The 22182-nt window shown below is 35.5% G+C and overlaps 1 long non-coding RNA gene across 1 annotated transcript in view; it reads left to right on the top strand.

The window, feature by feature from the left end:
* The window catches only part of LOC140612562 (uncharacterized), a 51916-nt gene that overhangs the window by 22095 nt on the left and 7639 nt on the right, over window positions 1–22182 (top strand). Inside the window, exons 2-3 of the long non-coding RNA XR_012013735.1 lie at window positions 18324–18360; window positions 18598–18746. This is a non-coding gene — a long non-coding RNA (uncharacterized lncRNA). The remainder of the gene's footprint in view (window positions 1–18323; window positions 18361–18597; window positions 18747–22182) is intronic.

The raw sequence follows: 22182 nt of genomic DNA, 5'->3' as shown, positions 1-22182 counted from the left end.
GTCAATGCAATCTCAATCAAAATCCTAGCAAGTTATTTTGAGGATACTGACAAGCTGATTCTGAAGTTTGTAAGAAGAGGCAAAGGACCAGGATAACCACCGCAATACTGAAGGAGAGAAACAAAGTTGGAGGATTGACACCACCTGACTTCAAGACTTACTATAAAGCTGCAATAATCAAGACAGTGTTGTTCTGGCGAAAGAACAGACAAATAGGTCAGCTAAACAGAAGAAAAGAGCCTAGAAATAGACCCATGTACATAGAGTTGACTGATCCTTGACAAAGTTGCAATGAAGCAAAGATACTCTCCAACAAATGGTGCCGGAACAACTGAACATCCCCCACACAAACAAATCAATGTAAGACACAGAACTTACATCTCCGTAAATAAATAACTCACTCCCTCCCTCCCTCCTCAGTGGAACACAGACTTAAAGTATAAAATGCAAAACTAAAAATAATTTCCTAAAAATATTCTGTTTATGTATGTATTAGTTTTTTGACTTTATAAAAAGGACATTATGTTGTGGGTATCTTTTAGGACTTACTTTTTCTGTTAATGTTAGATTGCTTAGGGTCATTCATATTGTTGTGTGTCAGCCTAATTCATGACTTTTGACTACTATACAATAACCCATTATGTTTTTATGTTTCTAAGTAGACTCCAGTATATCTAAAAGAGTCATAAAGAACTTCTATTGACAGTTTAAACATTTTGGGTTTGACACTGAAGTATTTAATCCTTCTGAAGTTTCTTATACATTAGATAAGATAGAGGTTCAAATCATCTTTCTCCATATGTATAACTTTTTTTCCAGCTCTGTTTAGTGAACTGTCCCTCATTTCTCCTTTGATCTAAAATGCCTCATGTATGATATTCCAAAGTTCCATAGTTGTATAGGTCTGTTTCGAGATTCCCTGTTCCACTGGTCAATTGATTTATCTCTGTACTAGATATACTGACTTGCTTTTATTAGCTTCTTAGTAAATCCCAGTATTTAATAGGGTAAATTCCTATTCTCTTTTTCAAAAATAGTATCCCTAGTTTAGGCTCTTTGCTTTTTCATTAAAATTTTAATATCATCTTAAGTCAATAAACTATTTAGATTTTGATTTTAAAAGTACTGGAAATGTAATGTCTATTGTAATATGAGGATCTATACCTTTATTCAGTTTTCCTGAGCATGATCATGGTAATTCTCTATTTAGGGCTTTTTGTGTTTAAAGTATGTTTCATAATGTTTCTATAGATTTCTTGCACACCTTTTGTTATATTTATTCTAAGAATATTTTATATTCTCTGATACCATAATAAAGGTCTTCTTTAATTGTTTCTTCTTTTTAATTGTTTCCAAGTACTTTGTTACTGGTATATAGAAATTAAACTGTCTTTTTAATTTATTTTTATATCTATTCCTCTTGGGAAACTTTTTTTCTATGATTTCTAATGATGTGTTTATAGGATCTTTAGGGTCTTCATGAAAACAATCTTATCATCTGTAAAAAGTGGTATTTTAATTTCCTCTACTTCACTTATTCCTCTAATCCCTTTTTCTTATCTCACTATGCTAAGATTGCCATTAGAAGTCATGAAAGGCACATTTTTTTCTCATTCTTAATTTTAAAGGTAATGCTTTGGCACATACATTGAGATCGATGCTTGCACTTGTTTATTATAGATAGTATTCATCTGGCTATTTCTAGGGAAATAAAAGTTTTTTGTTTAATAGTTATTTTATCAGATGTCTTTTCCATTTAATGGGATGATTATTTGATTTTTCTCTTTTAGTTTTTTTAATGTGATGAGTAATATTTATGGATGTTCTGATAGAAATTGTTCACGTGCACCTGAGGTAAACTCATTTATTTATGGTATATTATCTTTTGTATACATATTTGCATTTAATCTGCAATTTCATTTAGGATTTTTGGCATCTATATTTTAAAAATTAAAATAGGCTGAGCTTTTCTATTTTAATAAATCTTGTGTTGTTGTTTTGGGATGAGGGTTGTGTTAGCCTTCTTGAATGAGTTAGGTAATGCTTTCTTCTTTTTCTACTATGGAAATTTGGAGGAAAAAAATATATCACTATATGAATTTTTATGTCTGGAATTGCACAGGAAACCTATTATAGTGCTTACCCTGGGGAAGAAGGATAAAGACTTAGAGAATAGTGTGATGACAAGGGAGAAGGAGACCTCTATTTTCATTGTAATCTTTCCGAGCTGTTTGGTTTATTCATCATGTTCACATATTACACGAAAACTTAAAGAAAAAAATGTTGAGGAATTAAAGTCTTTTATTTACCACAAATATAAACTCATCCCATCTGCACTTTTAGAGTATTAGAGGTGGCCTCCAGGGTACACACAGAGCCCAGGGTAAACACCTGGTACTTTGTACTTCAGATTTTTACTCTACCTCTCTTGTGTCTTATCCCCTATAGGGCTGTTTTATGTTTTGTTGCCCACCATCCAATGTTTGTTGTCCTAGTACCTAGTGCTGCCTCCCAACTAGAGGAACCCCATACTCTCATAGTCTCAGTGCTCACAGCTGAGTGGGGTTCCACTTCAGTTTGAGGAATTGTTGACAATGCCCAAACCCTGGTGAACCAGCAAACAATCACATTTGGCTGCCAATGACTTTTGCCAACCCAATCATGAGTCCCAACACTCTGGCTGGGAATGATGGGACCAAGAAACCCACTGTCTCCTGAATGTGAAGAATGTAAGGTCTGGAACTACTCCATTTATTTTGCTACCTTGCCATTAGCATACTTGGGCGTACACAGGAAGACAGCAGGAAAATGTGCAGAAAGAGGCTGGGGCTCTGGTGGCATAACTGAAGTCTCTGATTCAATCCGTTTCTGAAGCTTCAGACTTATTCAGTGACACTTCACTATCTGAATAAACAAATCTGTTTTCTATTTAAGTCAGTGTGAGTTTGGTCTTATTTTACTTGCTGTACAAACTTCCTTAACTGGAAGCACCTCTCCTTGTCATAGGAGGAATTTGCCAAGCAATTTCCATCCCTGGGAGAAAGAAAAGTATAAGCAAAGCAGTGCTTTCACATTGTGACTGGTATATATATAACTTCAGTGTGTATGTGTGTAGAATTTAAGGCTGTATTACAGAAAGTGTGGCCTTTTCAATTGGTTGTATTGCTTTAATGAGCACATCTGGATTTTAAACTCCTGAGACATGGTTCTAAATGGCAGAGATAGTAGGGTCAGGTAGCAAGTTCATGATATCTGCTGGAATCCTGATGCTTTCACAGGGTGACCTTGGGAGATTTATATAATGTGTTTTGAACCCATTTTCATCAACTCTATGATAAGCATTATAACATCTCCTGGGCAGTGTTTTTATAAGACTTGTATGAGATAAGAAGTGAACACATAGAATAAGTGTTCACCAGATCACAGAACATTATGATATTTCTTTTTATTTAAAAAAGCAGTGTTTGTGCATGTGTTGCCTTAAAAAATCATCATGTGAACAGAAACAGCCCCAGGTTTTACTAGCCTGGGGTATTTTATGTTATAAATTACACATGACTTTTTTTTTTTTTCAATTTGGTATTTTTCCCTTTTAGTATTTCCTTCCTCATCTAGAATGGAGAGAGACCTGAAGAATATGGCTTGTGTGCACTCACCAGCCCCTGAGTCTGCTGGCTGGCTCCTCACTCCCACTGCTGGGACCCAGGCTTCATTCCAAGTGCTCCTTTGCTTTGGTCCCTGCTTGCACAGCTGCCACCAGGCAGCTCTGCGCTGGCCCTGTGGCCCTCTCAGGGATGGTGCTGGCAACTGGACTCTTCTCTTCCCCTGGGTCAAAGCTGGTAACCCATTACTCACCTTGTTCATCTGTTGGACCTCAGTGCTGTTTTTGATGTTTGGATATTGCCCTTCCTGCTGCTGTTGGAAGTATCACCCTTGCCACATCTCATCTGTTTCCAGCTGCCCTGCTTTGGTTCCACAATCAGATGTTCCAGTCTGTTCTGTTCCCCACCCCCACACTAAATAATTCCACTCCATACCCCTGGATAAAACCCACTGTGCTATTTTCACTAAGCCTCTACTCTAGTTTCAATCCATGAAATACCATATGCAATTTTAACAAAAGAAGCTTACCTTAGTCTCAGTCACTAAAACAGCTCTAGGAAATATTTCTCTATTTGTGTATTTCCATTCTGTATTACAGCTTGCTTCTCTAATATAGTATGTGGCTATAAAGTAGTGGGTACAAATGTGGTCCAATTTATTTTTTCATGCAATAAATATGGATTTAATGTTTTATTATAAGTTGCTGCTAGTGTAAAAATTTACCTCTTATAATAGCATACTTTATTATTTTTGAAGTTGCCAAGGTGATCTTTTATTTTATATAGTTGATAACTTTATTTTGCAATTGACAGAAATAATTTCAAACTAGAATATGCCTTCTCCACAAAGCAAATAAATAGTATTTTCAAGTGAATAAAAAGAAAGAATAGGCTTCAAATAAAAGTGGAATAATAGAGAGGATCATGTTTCAATTTTATAGCCTCTCTGTCCATGATACAACATTTGACTTGTAACCTTCCCTTTATGTGCACCATCTGCATACTTCTACGATACAGGAAATGGGAGATGAGTCCAGGTCGTTTGGATCTATAATATTAAGTATGAACATAACATCTAAATAGAATGAGCCCGGTCTGGGGCAGTGGACTAGAAGTCATATAATTTCTATCTCCCAGCCACCATTCATTTGTTACGTCCTTGAGCAAATCATTTAACCTTTCTGTGCCTCAGACTTTTCTAAGAAGTAGGATAATACTTATTCCCATCACAGGCATTTGTAGAAAAAAAAAATCAGAATTAAAACTGTCTGGCATTTTACATAAAATGGCTTTAGAAAAAAATAATTCCCGGGCAGAAATTTGCAAACAAGCTCTATCTACCTTGGCCACCACCTTTATATATGCAGATTCCTTGTTAACCTCAAGAGAGGGAGACAGACACATAACTCTCGCTAGGAGCCCAGACTAATATAATAATAACAACATCTATCAAGCACTTACTATGTGTCAGGCGCTGCTCTAAGTGCTTTACATATATTACCTCTATTAATCCTCACACTAACCTTATGGGGCAGACATTCTTGTTCGTTCAGTTGAGGAAAGTTAGGTAGTTGAGAGAAAGCAGACACTAAGGATGTTAAATAGAGTGCCCAAGGTTAGACCACTGACATGGGTTGCAGCCATGGTTAACTCTGTGGTCTGATGCAGAACAGTTAGCCCCACCCTGGAAAAACACGGCCCTCCTCACTCTTTGGGCTCTGTTCTTCAGACAAACTGAAAACTGTTCAGGGGGAAAACTAATTCCAACGGAAGAGATGACCAAGGAGCACAGATTTGGATCAAAACTCAATATTGTAAGTTGGAATGTTCTTTAGACCAGTCAGCCACTTAATTAGTCAATTAATAACTATTGAACCCCTACTATGTTCCAGATACTGTTGTTACCAAGAGCGACATCAGTGACCAAGAAATACAGAGTCTCCATCTTCAAAACAATGTTCTCTTATTGCGGTTGAAGATGAGGGAGTACATAAGTGGTAAACAGGCAAACAAATCAGTAACTAGCATCATTTCAGATATTAAAAATTATTATGAGAAAGACAGAGGAAGGGCTTATTCCTGAGTCCTAGCAAGAGGACAAGAGAGTTAAATTAAAGGAGGTGTTTTTTTGGAAATCCATCAAGCATCATTCAAAGCAGAGTTCCTAACTTTTGTGATAGCGGTATGAGTGAGAAGGTACTTTTCCTACCTGAGTTGTGATGGGAGATAGCAGAAACAGCAGTCTAAGCTACAAGCCAGATTAGTCTTCATATTTTCATTCCTATTGGAAAATAGACACTACTTCATCCTAACAGGAAAATAAGCAAAGAACAAGAATAAAAACTCACCGAAAAAAAAAAAATCAAATAAAAAAATTAAAATTAAAAAAATAAAAAAAGAACTCACCAAAGAAATTAAATAAATAACAAACATGAAACAACAAATATTAAAGTAAGTCTCAGAGTAATTAAAGAAGGGAAAATCAAATTGCAATGAGGTTTCTCCTTTTCTTAGCTTAGTATGGATTGTTGTTTTTTTTTTTAAGATTTTATTTATTTATTCATGAGAGACACAGAGAGAGAACCAGAGACACAGGCAGAGGGAAAAGTAGGCTTCCTGCAGGGAGCTCAATGAGGGACTCGATCCCAGGACCAGGATCACGACCTGAGCTAAAGGCAGATGCTCAACCACTGAGCCACTCAGGTGCCCCTGTAAAGATGTTTTTAAAACAACAAAGTTTGGCTCTGTAAGTATATTTCCATCCCAATTTTCTTAAATAAACTAACATATATACATATATATATACACACACATATCAGGAGGCTTTATACTTTACTCCTATTTTGCTAGATTTCATTATAATAGTTATTCATTAAAATGTAATGTTTATCAGTAAAGATGCTGAAACACATAATATATGTACAGAAGATTTTTTTTTTTTTTTATTCATGATAGTCACACATAGAGATCGAGAGAGAGGCAGAGACACAGGCGGAGGGAGAAGCAGGCTCCATGCACCGATGATATTTTTAAGGGAAGCATGCATTTTCATAATTTTCATAATAAAAGGATAGAAATGTACAGACAGACAAAAAGATGCCTCCCATTTTTGGTCAGCACACTCTTCCATTGAAAAGTAATGCCAACTAGTAGACAAGCAAGTCAAGTTAACACAGTTAGAAAACAAATTCCATTTCCAAGTTTTCATATAATTTGTTATTGTTTATTTTATTGGCATTTGTTTATTATCAATACAGTACGAAATATTTATAGGTAGTAATGTTTCTATTTGTTGTAGACCCTGTAAGTCCATGAACAATGATTGGTTCATCATAAGCATCCAATAAATGATTGTCAAAATCTAAGACTCTCATAAAACCTGACTTCTGATCCCTTAAACTCAAGAAATCTGCCTGGAAAAATGACAAATGCCTGAGGCCATTATGAGACAGAGGCAATCCTATGTCGAAGAACCCCAATTTGCTATCTAAAGAGAACATTCAAAGTGACTGCTAACAAAAATGATCATAGCTATGACTAAGTCTGATCTCTGAAATGGTATTTCTCCAGACATCACAGAAGACTTCCTTTAAGGATAATGTCACAGCCGACTAGGATCTCATCAAGGACCTCAAATGCCCATTAAAATCATTTTAAAAGCTCTCAGCTGAGGCCAGCAAAGCATCATTTAATTATGCAGGCTTTCTGATTGCCTATCATCCACCCTTTTCTCATTGAGCTCTTCACCCCCTATGTGTCTCCTGTAGGGAGAGTCCCCATCAATCTGAGCACCAGCTTTTGTTAAGCAAGATGTGAGCCGGCAAAAGAGGGAAAAGGGTCGATCAGAGTATGAAAAATATTAGACCGTAAGCAGGTCTTTTTTCTAAAATTCCTATAACATTGCCTCATTCACAATTTGTTTATATGAGTCAGCCATCTTACAAATTTTAAATCTTCTTTTCGTAACTGATAGTAAATGTTAATATATATCAAGTGAATGGGACTTATAAAATGGTTATATATTTGGGAATGAAAAGGAAATGTCCCATAGATTACTGATTAAACAGGATTTAGAGATAACACTGGAAAACAATTTTATAGTCATTTTTCCTAGAAGGGAATGAGAAGTTATTTTATCAAATTTTCACAGGAAATATGTCTTATATTTTGACATGAAAGACAGTAACTTCATTGTAAAGCAATAACATATTTGGGGAGATAACCTTGAATTAGGTGATTTAAGGCTTCTCGAACAATGCCAAACGAAAGCTATTAAGTCAATACTTATCCACTCTGGAGTTAGTCTTACAGGTACTATGAGGATTCCAAATTTCAACAGTTGTTAGCATTTTGAGATTAAGTAATTTGGAAAGTGTATGTGTGCATGTATATGTGTGTGTGCATGTATATATACAAACACATATATTTTTATGTTATTCCTTTAAACAGCCACCGACCAAAAGAATAACTGTTCTTTAGAATTTAAAAGGAGCAAAAGATGAACATAAGTTCTCATGTTCATTTTCTATTTCTGTGATATGGTGTACGTTTCCTCCCCATAAAGCAATTAGAGATAACTATGGACAAGCCAATTCAGATAACTTTTCAAGGAAACACATTAACTCTGTTTTCAGTACAGTGCCATTGGAAGTCATTGACAATTGATATTTGACAACCTGAAAGCATTTCTTGATTTGGAGCAGGTGCAGGTTTCAATAGGCATGCTCCACAGACACAACAACAAAGCCCTCCTTGATGTGATTACGCTTATTATTCTGTGATTGCTACTTCCTGATCAGGGATACATTCAGTCATAAAAAAAAAAGTACTATAGAATTACCCATAGATTAAGCATGAAATTGTTGGGGAAGGGGAAGAGCACAAGAGAAGGCTCTCAAATATTTTCAGTTGATGCAGGGTGAATGACAGCTTCCAGGTGGAATTCGGTACAACAGAGGACCATGATTAATACATTGTATTTACTTAAAAGAAAATGGGAACATAGAATATAGCAGAGTATTTTTGAAGACATTGTTTGAGGGAAGGGTAAATTGGTGTGAAATATGAGGCCCTCATTATTTGAATACCCATCATTTAAAAGAGGAGATGCAGATAGAACGCCAATAAGGGTAGTACTCAATTTTGCTGTGAATCTAAAACTACTCTAAAAATAAAGTCTATTTTTAAAAAAAGTAATTAATCAAGGTGGTGCAAAAAAGTCAAATTATAAAACAGATTATAGAACATATGACTCCACTGTAAATATACACATATATACAAGAAAAAGAAAACCAAATTATAGACACCAAAACATAATGTAAAGGTGATAGGAATAGGGATAAATTTTATTTTCTTCTTTTCCTAATTTTCTAGAATACTTTCACTAAATTTGTTTAAATAGAAAATGTATCAAAATGCACTTCCTCAAAACTTTATAATTTATATCCACATATTTTATGACTCCTTAGAGCTATGAAATATGTACATTCTTCCCCACTTTTCTTTGGTTCTCCATTTTGTTCCTCATCGCTTTTTAGTATGACTGAGAACCAATATAGTTATTAGCATTTAAGTGTTTATAGAGCCATCTACTACTTTCTTGTTTCCAAAACCCAAAAGAACCAGAGAAATTCTAGAATTATGACGAAGGAAGAAGAAGCAGCAAGTCACTAAGTAAGGGGAAGTTCATTCTCTTTCATTTTAGTCATGTAGCATTACCTGAAACAGCAATTTACTTTTGCAAGGGCCCATTAAATGAATGTCATCAATTTACAAGTGATGTCACATCATGATTTGGAGAAATGTGTTGTTAGCCACAGGCCTGTAACAAAAGTGGGTCTGCATTATTCTCCTCCTCTTCAACCAGTGGCATATTTATAACATCTTATTTTTGCAAATGGCTGCTCTCTTTCTCATTTATGAGCATAACACAAGCCAACATATATTATGGTTCTTTGAGGGCAACACATTAGGTATTTGCCCTTGAAGCTCCTCTATCTCTTTGGCTAATACAGAGGGATTTGAATGCAACTAGTTTGTGAGCTAATACATTGAGGATTTTTGTTTTGTTTTTGTTTTTATTTCCATTTTTGATTTTGCATTAAATAGCATCAAATTCAACACCTGAATCTATAGCTACATATTTCATGTAGAATACCTTTCCCTCACATTCAAAGCTTCTCAACTACCTGCCACAAGGAGAGACCAACCAGTAAATCTGGATCGATACTATCAATTACTTCCTCGAAGTCTTAAGATTTCCATCACAGTCTATACTCCACTACTGCCAAGGAAAGTCCACACTCACCTTCCTGGCATTAAAATGTTTTCTCCCTCCACAGAGTTCCTTTCCACCCAAACCCCAGGCCCCCCCCCACCCCACAATTAGGAATTCCTGCTCTTGAACAGCAGGATTATCTATTTTGTCATCAACATGACCATCCACTCTTCATCCTCTGCCACTACTTGTGGACAGGTCTCCTCCTGAAAGTACACTGGCCCTCCCTGCACAATGTTGAGTGAAATATTCCTATGGACATGGCAATGGAGCTGAGCCTTGATCCCAAATCCTGAGTAATGTACATTCCCCAAACACAGCACCTTGCAAAGACAAGGGGCAGTCTGGTAATTGAGTTTTAACATTTTGAAAAATACACAAAAAAAAGGAGGAACATTAATATAAGATCTTTGCAAAAGACAGAATAGGGTTTTGAAATCATAGATTATTTTTCTTTCTCTGCCATTGTATCTGTATTTAAACCCACTAAATTGACCTTGCAGACCAAATACATGCCTCATTTTTCTTTCTATGAAAAAATTGTAGATCTGGAGATTTTTGGGTATGTTTCAACAGATATTTAATAGGAATATGCAATTATCTACAGGGAATATTTGATGCATAGCTAGGGGCCAATATCCAGACCTCTACTTTGAAGAGGGAATCTATTAAATAAACACAGTGAGTCTGCATTATTCTCCAATCAATTGAAGCGTCAATTAAATAAATTCCAATCAAGTCCCCTTCTGTTCTTTTTGCTACAGTGTCAGTTGAATAAGACTCTGTGATGGATATATCCAACTGGTGAACCCACATGAAACTAGCGGCTGTGGTGTCAGAGGAGACCCATTTCAGGTGTTTTTATTTAAATATTACTAAATAGATTCTCTAAATAAGGGATTTCTATAAAAAGTATGGGCAAAGAACTACACTTGATCTTTGAAATGAACTGTAGGTGTGTGCACACAAAATATATACAGAGGTATTTATAATTAATATGCAAGATTGCTGTTAGCTTATAATCTTTTCTATAATCTTTCCTATCTTGGTATTTGCAAAGCCCATAGTCAAGTGGAGTGAGGGTACATTTCAGTCTATTTTTTTCCAATTCTACACTAATAGTAGTAATAATAATAATAACACATAATGATCATTTACTGTATACACTATTCAAAACTCTATTCTCTGTCTTTTACTCCTTTAATTCTCACATTACTTCTCCCTTTCACTGATGAGAAAACCAAAACACTCTCACAATCATTCTCAATGACCCAGAAACTCTGATATGCTCTTTGGTGTCCATGGAAAATTCATGGGGTTTCTCTCAGGCCTATTTATAACAAGACAAAGTCTTGTAATCTCAACTTCCCACTGCATTGACATGCTTGTGGGCAGGAATTCTGATAGGAACTTACCACTGCCTCTGGCTTCATTGAGGAAAAATTCATACAAATCTGTCTAACCCCCCTACCCTGCCCACCTCACCATCAATAGGACATATATTAATTGCTCAACAGATATATGCTAAACAAAAAATTAACCAAATATATATTAATACAAGTGGGCTTCAAATTTCTGGAAAATACAAAAAGCTGAAAGGGAGTTAACACTAAGGTCACTACTGAAAAAGCAAGTGTTTTAGAAACAAATTTATCCATGCCTCATTTTTTCCTGGGACTATCTCTCTTTTCTGTCCATGGGGCAGACTTATGCAGAAATAACATGAGGGGGTTCCACAGGAAGGAGTAGTCGTCAGGCAATTTCTATCACAGACAGCTCAATCTCAAATGATTTACGAAGTTTTGGTTGTTTATTGCACAGAATTGCCTTACATGAAGGACATTTCAATCCAGGTGGATTTATTAGGGCCCTCATTATATTAGTTAGGAGGCAAGAAGTGGTTTAATTTTACTGAGAAATACCTTTGATTGTATCCCCTCCCCAGAAATCCAGTTCATTGCATAGCAGTTGAGGAGCAATCGACTTAGGACTCACACATGAATGTCTTTCCTCTCATTAACAAGCAAAATGAAGACAATTGGTGATTGCATAGGTAGCCATGCAGCATATCTAACCATAAGAAAATAATCCCCTGAGAACACAGGTAGTGGTCAAATTACACTCGAACATACCCTCAAAACTGCTCCACAGAGAAAACTGTTTTGTACTGATTTCTTCTGTGTCTCTCAAGACAATAGTGAACTTTCACCCATTTCCAATTTTTTCCCATAACTTATACTGTAGGAGTACCACTTTTTCTTCATCATATGATTCCGGAATTTTAGAGTTGGCAATGTTCACACAAATCAATGGTTCGGTGATATCCTTTACAATACCCAGCTTGATAATAGATGAGTGAGGACAGAAATCTACCCTCCTCCTCACATATTATAATCTCTATAAGATCATCCCAATTAATGGGGAAATGATGAGATAGAAGAAAGTCAGTTAAATGAAAGCAAGTATGTCTTGAGAGTGTATCAATGATTATATTATTCTAATTAAAATAGATCCTTTTGTTTATCTGGTCTTGTCATACCTTTTCCTAGATCATTGTATTGTTCACAGCTCATTAATCAGCAACAATGTATTATTATCTAATAATAATGGAAGAAAATCTAACCATTATAATTTTCTAGAATCAGACCAACCAAACTGTCTCTGTAATTGTTATCACTAGTCCTAAGAAGAGTAGTAGTCTTGCATATTCGGTGATTATAAGCGACTTTAATTGAATTGATTCCTTACAACCAATTATGTAACAATGTTTGTTGTTATTCAGCAGCACGTCACTATGGAGCTTTACAGAAGCACGCAAAAACTCAGCAGAAAAATCATTGATAAGCCACTTTTTTAATGATGTGAAAAATTTGACTAAGCTGATAACTCCGAGTACTGTAAGCACTGAAACTAGATTTGATTTCACCTCAGGAAAAAAAAGCCAATATAACATCATAACAAGTAGCAACACTGACTATTATCAAATACTGATACTAAATGTGCAGCTTGATAACAGGACAATTCTTAAAATCTGGAAAAGCAAAAAGAAAACATTGCTTATATCCTAGGCAGATGTATTCTCTCTTTAAAAAAAAAAATAAAAGAAGCACACCACTTTTTATAACAGAAATATGTGAATGTATCCAAATTCTCTACCCACATGGTATTCTGGGGGCCTATAATGAAAACACGAGTTCTGTTAACATATAAGGAATATATCATGAAATTTCTGTGCATACGACTGGTATAGTAAAGTGATAAAACAATATGGAAATATATCTCGAGGACTATAACATAGCTGCTGTTTTGAGTCAATGATCTTGCTTCTGAGAAATTTATATTACAAAAGTAATTACACAAAAAAGTCTGCATAAAGATGCCAATTGCAGTATCATCCACAATGTTGAAGGAAATCGAAATGTTCTACGGCAGATGAACAGTTCAATCAATTCTGGCACAGTAGCTCACTTGATGTAATATCATTTATCCATTGTAATTATAAAATCTATGTGAAAATAGAAAACCTTAATCGATGTTAATTGAAAAAATGCAAAGCACACAATAATGATGTTAGTTTTTTTATCTGGAAGAATTTTGAAGGAGGATCCTACATAAATAGTACATTTGATTAAGGCAATAAGATGAGGAAGGATTTTATTTTTTCACAAAACATTCCTTTATTTCAGTGATTGTCTCCATTATCAAAAAGTAAAGAAAAACATTTGAAGCATAAATTCCAGAGAAAGGGAAAATTAATTCAAAACAAGAATTTTGTAATTTAAAGTAAGCAAAAGGTAAAGGTTACCCGCTATCAAGTAAGAGGTACAGTGTTTTCTTTTAGGTTCGATTCAATCATATAACCTAGGATTATCTTGTGAGCTATTTGTACAGGGAGAAAAATGGAAAGATGGCCTGCTGCATATTCTTACCTGTTAGGAAGACTGCTCAGGGCATCACTATAAACTCTGAAGATCATAGATAGTAATATTTAACTTGGAACAGCACATTTTGCCATGAAACATGCTAAACTGCCAGCACTTTCTTGAAGTGTTGCACTGGATATTTGATGTACCATTATGTTTCACACAATTTACCTTAACTCATCTCTTAATCTCCTTATACTGGCTTTATCAAAAGTGACAGTAAGACATCCTTCCATTTCTTGGCAAATGCCAAGAATGAATCATTACTAACACCGTAGCAAACACCTAAAGGCCACTGTGCGTTTATAGTTATAATAAAATGTTGTATCAAATGTAGAATTTTAGCACTTTCTGGTGTCCCTCTAATACTGAAGTGATAATTGCACCATTGGGTTGTTTTATGAGGCATTTGTTCACCTCCAGAGTAGATAAACTGGAAGAATGAAGGTTAGAAATTCCATCCCAATGGTGGAACTGGGTTATGACTTAGAAAGAGTGTTAGAGTGCATGAGACAGTGCTGTGCATAGGTATTCTTCTCCAAGTGTGTTTTCCCTGGCCACTAAACTAAAACTTACACTAAAATTACTGCCACATTAAATTAATATTGCTTAATAATACACTAAAGAGAATACAAGAAGAAATTTTCAGGTGAGAAATGAATCCCAGGTAAATTGCAAAGAACGAATATGTAGCTTATTTGTAATTGACAGTGTGTGTCAAATTTAACAATGTTAGCTGTGGATTTCTCTTCCTTTGTAGGTTTAATTATGTCCCTTTGTACTCCCTGCTTCATCAATTACAGGAAATATGAAACGATTCTGAGTTTTCCTTAGAATAAGCAGCGACTAGATGGAACGCTTGTACAAACCATGTGCTAACATCTTGAGCCTGTAGTGTTAAAATTTCACATGAATTGGCTCTTTGCTAAAACTTTCATAATTCTCAGCTGGAAATTTTTAAGAACAGCACGCCGAAGATAACATGTGATTCATAATTACTTTGTGAATCAAATTTTTATTTTGGAACTATTTTAAATTTACAGAAAACTTTCAAAGATAGTACAGAGTTTCTGTATATACCTTCATCCATTTTCTTCCATTGCTAGCATCTTACCACAATACATTTGTCAAAACTGAGAATCCAACACCGGTATATCATTATTAACTGAATTCCAGACTTTGTTTGGATTTCACCACTTCTTCCAACAACACTGTTCTTCTGTTCTAGGAACTGATCCAGCATAGCACATTGCATTTAGTATAATTACTTTTCATAAGAAAAAAAGAGGTGCATATAAATTATTTAATTATAAAATAACATTCGCACATCACCATTTTCCCTGCTTCATTTCACCTCTTCCCAACTGAACTTGCAGTCAATACACGGTATAAAATATCAATCATAAAAAGAGAAATATAACATTTAAAAATATACATGGATCATGTGCACTGTAGTGCACTGCCCAGAACACCAGGGACAGTTTTATGAGTGTTTTTTATTTCTCTAAATAAAAACTGTGAAGTTCCTGCCTACAGAACTAACTGGCAGGTCCTGCTATCTCTTTAATGAGCAACTCCACTTCCTGTATTTCCCCCCAAACAGACTCCCAGCTTATATCCAGCCCAGTTTAGGAAAGATTTTCATAGTCTAGAGAAAGAACATGGATGTCTACTTAACCTTCTTTGGCTATAGTTCACATGGCCTCCAATATCGCTGGTGAAGGTGGGCTTCCCAACACAGAGAGCTGTTCCAGGGCCATAATGTAAGGTGCCTCACTGCTCAGACCTCTTGATTATTTAAACAGAAACTAAGAGCTCAGCCTCTGAGCTCAAATTGTTCAAACATGCTTCTTCCTGATTTCCAAGGCACCATTCCCTTATTCCCACATCTTTCCATTTAGGGATCACATAGCCACTCTAGCAAGGCAGCAGACACTGAAAAGTACTCAGAATGATTCTGAACTCAGACCCCTCAGGACGTAGAGTCTGTCCTTTTCTGCCACCAGCTTCATCTTTCCCTACCTTAACCATAGGAGTTGAGTGTCTTCTTTCTTTACCAGCACTCAAATGAAAAGTACTGACAACTACTCTGCTCTCTCAACTGGAGTTGAGACCCATATATTCAATGAAACCCATATATTCCAAACATAAGATCTTGTTGGAGGTTTTCTTGAGGGAGGAGGCTTGCCTGTTGCTTCATTTTGGGCACCAGGCAATAAAATTACCTTGTCCTTTAAGCTCGAGAGGGGGGAGTATAGAGCAAGGGCTAATTCCCTAACCTCACTAGTGAGGCACTATCTCTATTCCTAAAGTAGAGATAAAAAGCATTATTTAAAACAAAACAACATCATGTATTTATTACAATTTAAAAGAAAACCACAAAATTTAACAAGGTCTATGTTCTCTAAGAAAGCTAATTTTTTTTAATTCTCTTGAAATAAAAGGTTTTAAAAAGTTATTTTAATGTAATTGATATTCATTGAGAAGATGGTGGAAAACTTAAAAAAATGGGGAAAAAAACCCCACTCTATCTCAGAAACACCCAATGACAACTATTACTATATGTGATTGGATAGGTTTCTAATTAATATACTCAATGACATAGTAAGAATCATAACATAGTTACTATTTTGTGGCTGGCATTCTAATAACTTTAAAATATAATTTGTATGTCATAAAATTCACTCATTTTAAATGTACAATTCAATGGTTTCTAGCATGTTCACAGAATTTTACAACTATCTCCATAATTAAATATTAGAACATTTTTATTATCTCAAAAGAAGAATCAGAAGTACAAATACAGAGAACAAACTTATGGTTGCCAGAGGGGAGGGGTGGTGGAGGGTTAGGCAAATGGGTGATGTGGAGTGGGAGATCCAGGCTTCCAGTTATGGAATGAGTAAGTCCCGGAAATAAAGGCACAGCATAAGGAATATAGTTGATGATACTGTAATAACAACATATCAGGACAAATGGTAGCTACACTGGTGATGAACATATAGCATAATGTATAAATCTGTCAAATCACTATGTTGTACACCTGAAACTAATATAACATGTCAACTATACTCCAAAAAATTTTTTTAAAAAAAGGAAAGAAATAGAGAAGAAAAAAACCTGTACCAGTGCGTAGTCACTCCTCTTTTCCCCTCCCTCCTACATGCCATCCCTTTAAGCTCATACAATCTAGACAATCACTAAACTCACTCTCGCTCTCTTTCTACATATATCCATGTATATATATGTTTTTTTGCATATTCTGGCTATATCATATGAATAGAATCATAAAATAGGTGGCCTTCTTCTATGTCTGGCTTCTTTCACTTAGCACGGTGTTTTCAAGGTTTATCCATGTTGTAGCCTGTACCAATATTGAATTCCATTTTAATGGCTGAATGATAGCGCATTGTAGAAATAAGACACATTTTTAATACGTTCATCAATTGACCATTCACCATTCAACATTTGCATTGCTAGGACGTTTGGCTCTTATGAATAATGCTGCTGTGAGTGTTCATGTGCAAGTGTTTATGTGAACATATGTTTTCATTTACCTTGAGTACATTTCTAAAAGTGGGATTGCTGAGTCATACAATGACTATATATTTAGCATTTTGAAGAATTGCCAAATTATTTTCAAAAGTGGTTGTACCATTTTACATTCCTGCCAGCAATATGTGAGGGTTCCAATTTCTCCACATCCTTGCCAACATTTATTGCTGTCTATCTTTTTCATTAACAACTATTCTAATGGATGTGAAGTGAAATATCATTGGGATATAAAGCTGTATTTCCCTAATGATTAACGATATTGAGCATCTTCTCATGTACTTACTGGCCTTTTGTATGTCTTCTTTAGAAAAATGTTTATTCAAAATCATTTGCCTACTTTTAATTGAGTTATTTATCTGTTGATTGTTGAATTTGTCAGAGTTCATTATATATCCTGAAAACAAGTCCCTTAAGAGATATATAATTTGTAAATATTTTATCCAATTCTGTGTGTTACCTTTTCGGGTTTTTTATGATATGCTTTGAAGCAGAAAAGTTTTTAACTTTTATGAACTGCAATTTATCTATATGGTGTCATATGTAAACCTATGTAAAAAAATTCATTGCCTAATCTAGGGTCACAAAGATTTACTTCTATGTTTTTATCTCAAATTTTTACAGTTTTAATTCTTACATTTGGGTCTTTGATTCATTAAGGGTCTTTGATTCATTAGGAGTTATTTCTTGTACAGTGTGAAGTAAAGGTCTAATTCCATGCTTTTCAATTGTATATATCTAGTTGCTCTGGCACCATTTGTAAAAAAGGCTATTCTTTCCCCCACTGAATTTGTATTAATTCTTTAAATGTCCCAGTAGGGTATAGAAACCTTACTCTTAGATAGTGCTATTCTTCTTTCCTTTATTTTTTTTTACTTTTATTGTTTTGCATATTATGTGTATATAGGTTATAAACCCAATAATACATTGTTTTAACTATTTATTCACACAAAATTATGTCTTTTACAGAAGTTATGAGGAGAAAGGAGGACACAAATATTTACAGGTAAATTTTCTTATTTATCATATTTGTTTCTTTTTATTCAATTCCTGTTTGTTCAAGTTATCATCTGGTGTCATTTCCTTATTCCAGTATGGCTTCATTCCACCCTGCTCTATTGTATTACTGTCAAATGTATTAGAGTTGGCTGAGTTTCCTAGTATGCAAATTAATGTTTCTTAATAAAATTTATTTATTTATTTATTTATTTATTTATTTGATCGATTGATTGATTTATTTCAGAGAGAGAGAGAGCAGGAGGAAGGGGCAGAATAAGAGGGAGAGAGACTCCCAAGAGCACAGAACTCAACACGGGGCCCAATCCAATCATCCTGAAATCACAACCCAACCTGAAATCAAGAGTTGGATGATCAACTGACTGAGCCACCCAGGTGCCTCCTTAATAAATTTTTTTAAGTTTCCAATCATTATGTCTTCAGATAACTTTTGAATCCTTCTTTTTTTATCTCTCATCTGCTTCTGGTATTCCCATTATGTGTATGTTGGTAGTCTTAATGATGTTCTGCATTTTTCTGAGTTTCTGTTTTTCTACATTCTTTTTTTTTTCTTCTGTTTTTCAGATTATATTGTCTTTTTAGGTTTGCTGATTCCTTCTTCTATTACCTTAAAGCTATAATGAGATTTTCTAGTGATTTTTTAATTTCAGTTCTTGTACATTTCAACTCCAGAATAGCCACTTGTTTCTTTTTTTATAATTCTTATGTCTTTATTAATATTCACTATATGATGAGTAATTTTTATCATATCTGCCTCTAATTCTTTTTTTTTTTTAATTTTTTTTTTTAATTTATTTATGATAGTCACAGAGAGAGAGAGAGAGAGAGAGGCAGAGACAGAAGCAGGCTCCATGCACCGGGAGCCTGATGTGGGATTCGATCCCGGGTCTCCAGGATCGCGCCCTGGGCCAAAGGCAGGCGCCAAACCGCTGCGCCACCCAGGGATCCCCTGCCTCTAATTCTTTAAACATGGTTTCCTTTAGTTCTTTGAACATACAATAGTTGCTTTGAAGTTCTTGCTAAGTCCAACATATGAGCCTCTCAAAGGCAGTTTCTATCATCTGCTTTTTCTTTTCCTGTATATGAACCATACTTTCTTTTCTTTTCATGTCTTTTCATGTCTCATAATTTTTGTTGAAAACCTGACACTTTCGACACATAGTATAGCAACTCTGAATCCTGATCAGTCTTCTCCTTCTTAGACTTCTTGCTCTGGTTACTGTTTGCGTGTTTATGACCTTTATGACCTGGTAGGAATAAATCTGTGAAATTCATTCCTCTGCAGTATGCAGCCTCTAATGTTATAGCTCACTATTTTTTCTTTGCTTTTATCTTTTAGCCAGGCTTCGTAAGTTTCTCCCTGTATCCACATAAATCACTTATTGGTCTGACTTCTGCTTAAGTCCTCAGAGCTAGTTAGGTTCTTTCCCTTTCTCATTGCATGTGTGTGTGTAGCTTGGAGACTGCTTTTGTAATTCAGAGACTTTATGATTTTGACTCATTTTTATCCAGGGACTGGTAGCTTGGAGATTCTCTCCATAGCCATCTGTGTGACGGAGTAGCCTTGGGCATGCACACAATATTCTAGATCACTAGAAGTGAGTGTGATTTTATTTTTAAGCCTGGTTTCTTAGAAGTCATCCATGGGTCAGAGTAGCTTATTTCTCAGTCTGAGTTTGGTTAGGTTGTTTTTCAGCCCCTTGAGGCAATAAGGCTCCAGGCCCGTTGCTAGCAGATCTGTATGTAACTCAGAGAAGGCCTTCAAATATATCTCACTTTTCACTTTTATTATTCCTCACTGCAGCCTGGCATCTGCACACACCCTTCTGAACCCACGGTGATGTGTGGTGTCCTAAAGGGCTCTTCTTACCTACCTGGTTCTCTCTGTTAATCTTTTGGTTGGTTTACTTTTTGCTACTAATATCATAGAGCTACCAAGCCCCTCTTAATTGCTTACCACCGAAGTCTTCACTGCTTTTGAAAATGCCCTTTTGGCATGAACTTGTCTAAGCTCTGTTCCAAATAAATAAAGCTCCTCAGGCAGAGTTGTGGAGATCTCAGTCCTTATGGCCTGCCTCCTTCTCTGGGGAAAGCCCTGACACTACTGTGGCATGCTGGGGTCAGAGAAAGTACCCAAATTCTCATAGGGTGAGACTTCCACTCTGCAAATGGTCTGTATCAATAAGAAGACAGTAGCTGCTGGTCTTCTCAGCTTATCCCTCCCAAACTGGAACCTCCAATTTATGAGTAAACTAGACTGGGGCAATGGGAGTTCAGTATTTGTAACTCCATGTGTGGGATGGACTTGCACCCCACCACTAAGGGCTAGGTGGGTGGCACAAGGGATCCCAGTCTTCTTCGCCATGCCTGTGTGGAATAGAGTTTTCAGAGCATGAAGCTGGTGTGAAGGTAGAAAGATGACTGATACCAATGGTCTATCCCTCCTAGGATTAAACTTTAGACCCAGACTCAGAATTAGAGAAGAGAGAGTCTCCATCTTCTTGGCCACACATTGCACGGTAGAGCTGCTATAACATGGGGAGTGGAGGGAGTGGGAGGAAGAATGGGAACATGCCCTTCCTCAATCACAATAGACCCTGACTGTTCCTACAGAAATTTAGTTCATTTTTTTAAATAAATGCCTCTATCTGCTGTATGTCCTTATGACATTTTCCAGAGACTTTAAATGTTTTTTGTTGTTGTTTAATTATTTAAATGTTAAATATTACCATTGAGATCCTCACACAGTCATTCTTGACAGACCTAGCATGTATTATTTTTATGGTCCCTAATTGTTATTTTATATTTCTCTTTAACAAAATAGTTATACAGGAAAAAACTATTTTGTTTTTTTTAACTTTCAAATGATTGGAGTTTTATTGCTTTATCTTTTAATTTCTCATATTGCTAGTAATACTCAGTTCTATTTTATTGTGATTAAAAATAATGGCTTTTTCCTGAAATGAATTTTAGGTATTTTCTATCATTTAATGAATGATTATATCTGTGTATTTTGGGTCATGGGTGGTGGTGGGGAATAAAAGTGAGGGGCAAGTTGTCCAAGAAACAAAAAGAACGTCTAAATTGGAAGATACGTATTGATAAATTAGTCTTTGTGCTGACTGCAGGTTTCGTCACAAACTAAACTGAAGAAAATCTCAACAAGGGCCTACTTTGCTAACAGATCCTAGCCAAGAAGCAGGTCATCTATGAATGACAGAGCCTCAATTTTGTAGAAAATTTATGGCGTATTAAATAGTGAGAGATCATTTTCTTCCTAGCCATTATTATTATAACACAGAAGCACAAAGCCATGGAAGAGGATCAGAAGAAGGGAAAGATGTGCCTTGACATATAGCTTTTTGTACCAGCTGAATGATTACAGCTGATGATATAAATGTATTTAAACAGGCATGTATTATTATTGTCTTATAACATACCAAAGAATATTACTGAGCAATGTGAATGGTATTAGAATATTCATTAAAGCCAGGAGAACGTTTATATACTACACTATGAAATGCTAAAGATATAGAGCAAGGTTGTTACAGAAGTGTTAATAAGCACATTTTTCTGTAAATACAACTTACCATTCAAAGAAGGAAAAGGAGAAGAAGGAGTCATCTGATGAAGCACTTGAAATTACTTTTTCTTTCCTAATTTTGTGGGTTATGAAACTGCATGGCTTTTCCTAGGTTTAGAACTATCTCATGCCCTTCAGAGGAACATGGTAGGAGAAACTGGCATTACTTACCTCTGACTGTGTATCCAAAGCTTAGTCTCCCATGTTATTAGTAAGGATGAAAAATCA

This window comes from Canis lupus, chromosome 1 (assembly GCF_048164855.1).
Source record: "Canis lupus baileyi chromosome 1, mCanLup2.hap1, whole genome shotgun sequence".
In the NCBI taxonomy this organism is placed as follows: domain Eukaryota; kingdom Metazoa; phylum Chordata; class Mammalia; order Carnivora; family Canidae; genus Canis; species Canis lupus.
Note: the sequence above shows the minus strand (reverse complement) of the source record. Positions and strands in the feature narration are given on the sequence as shown.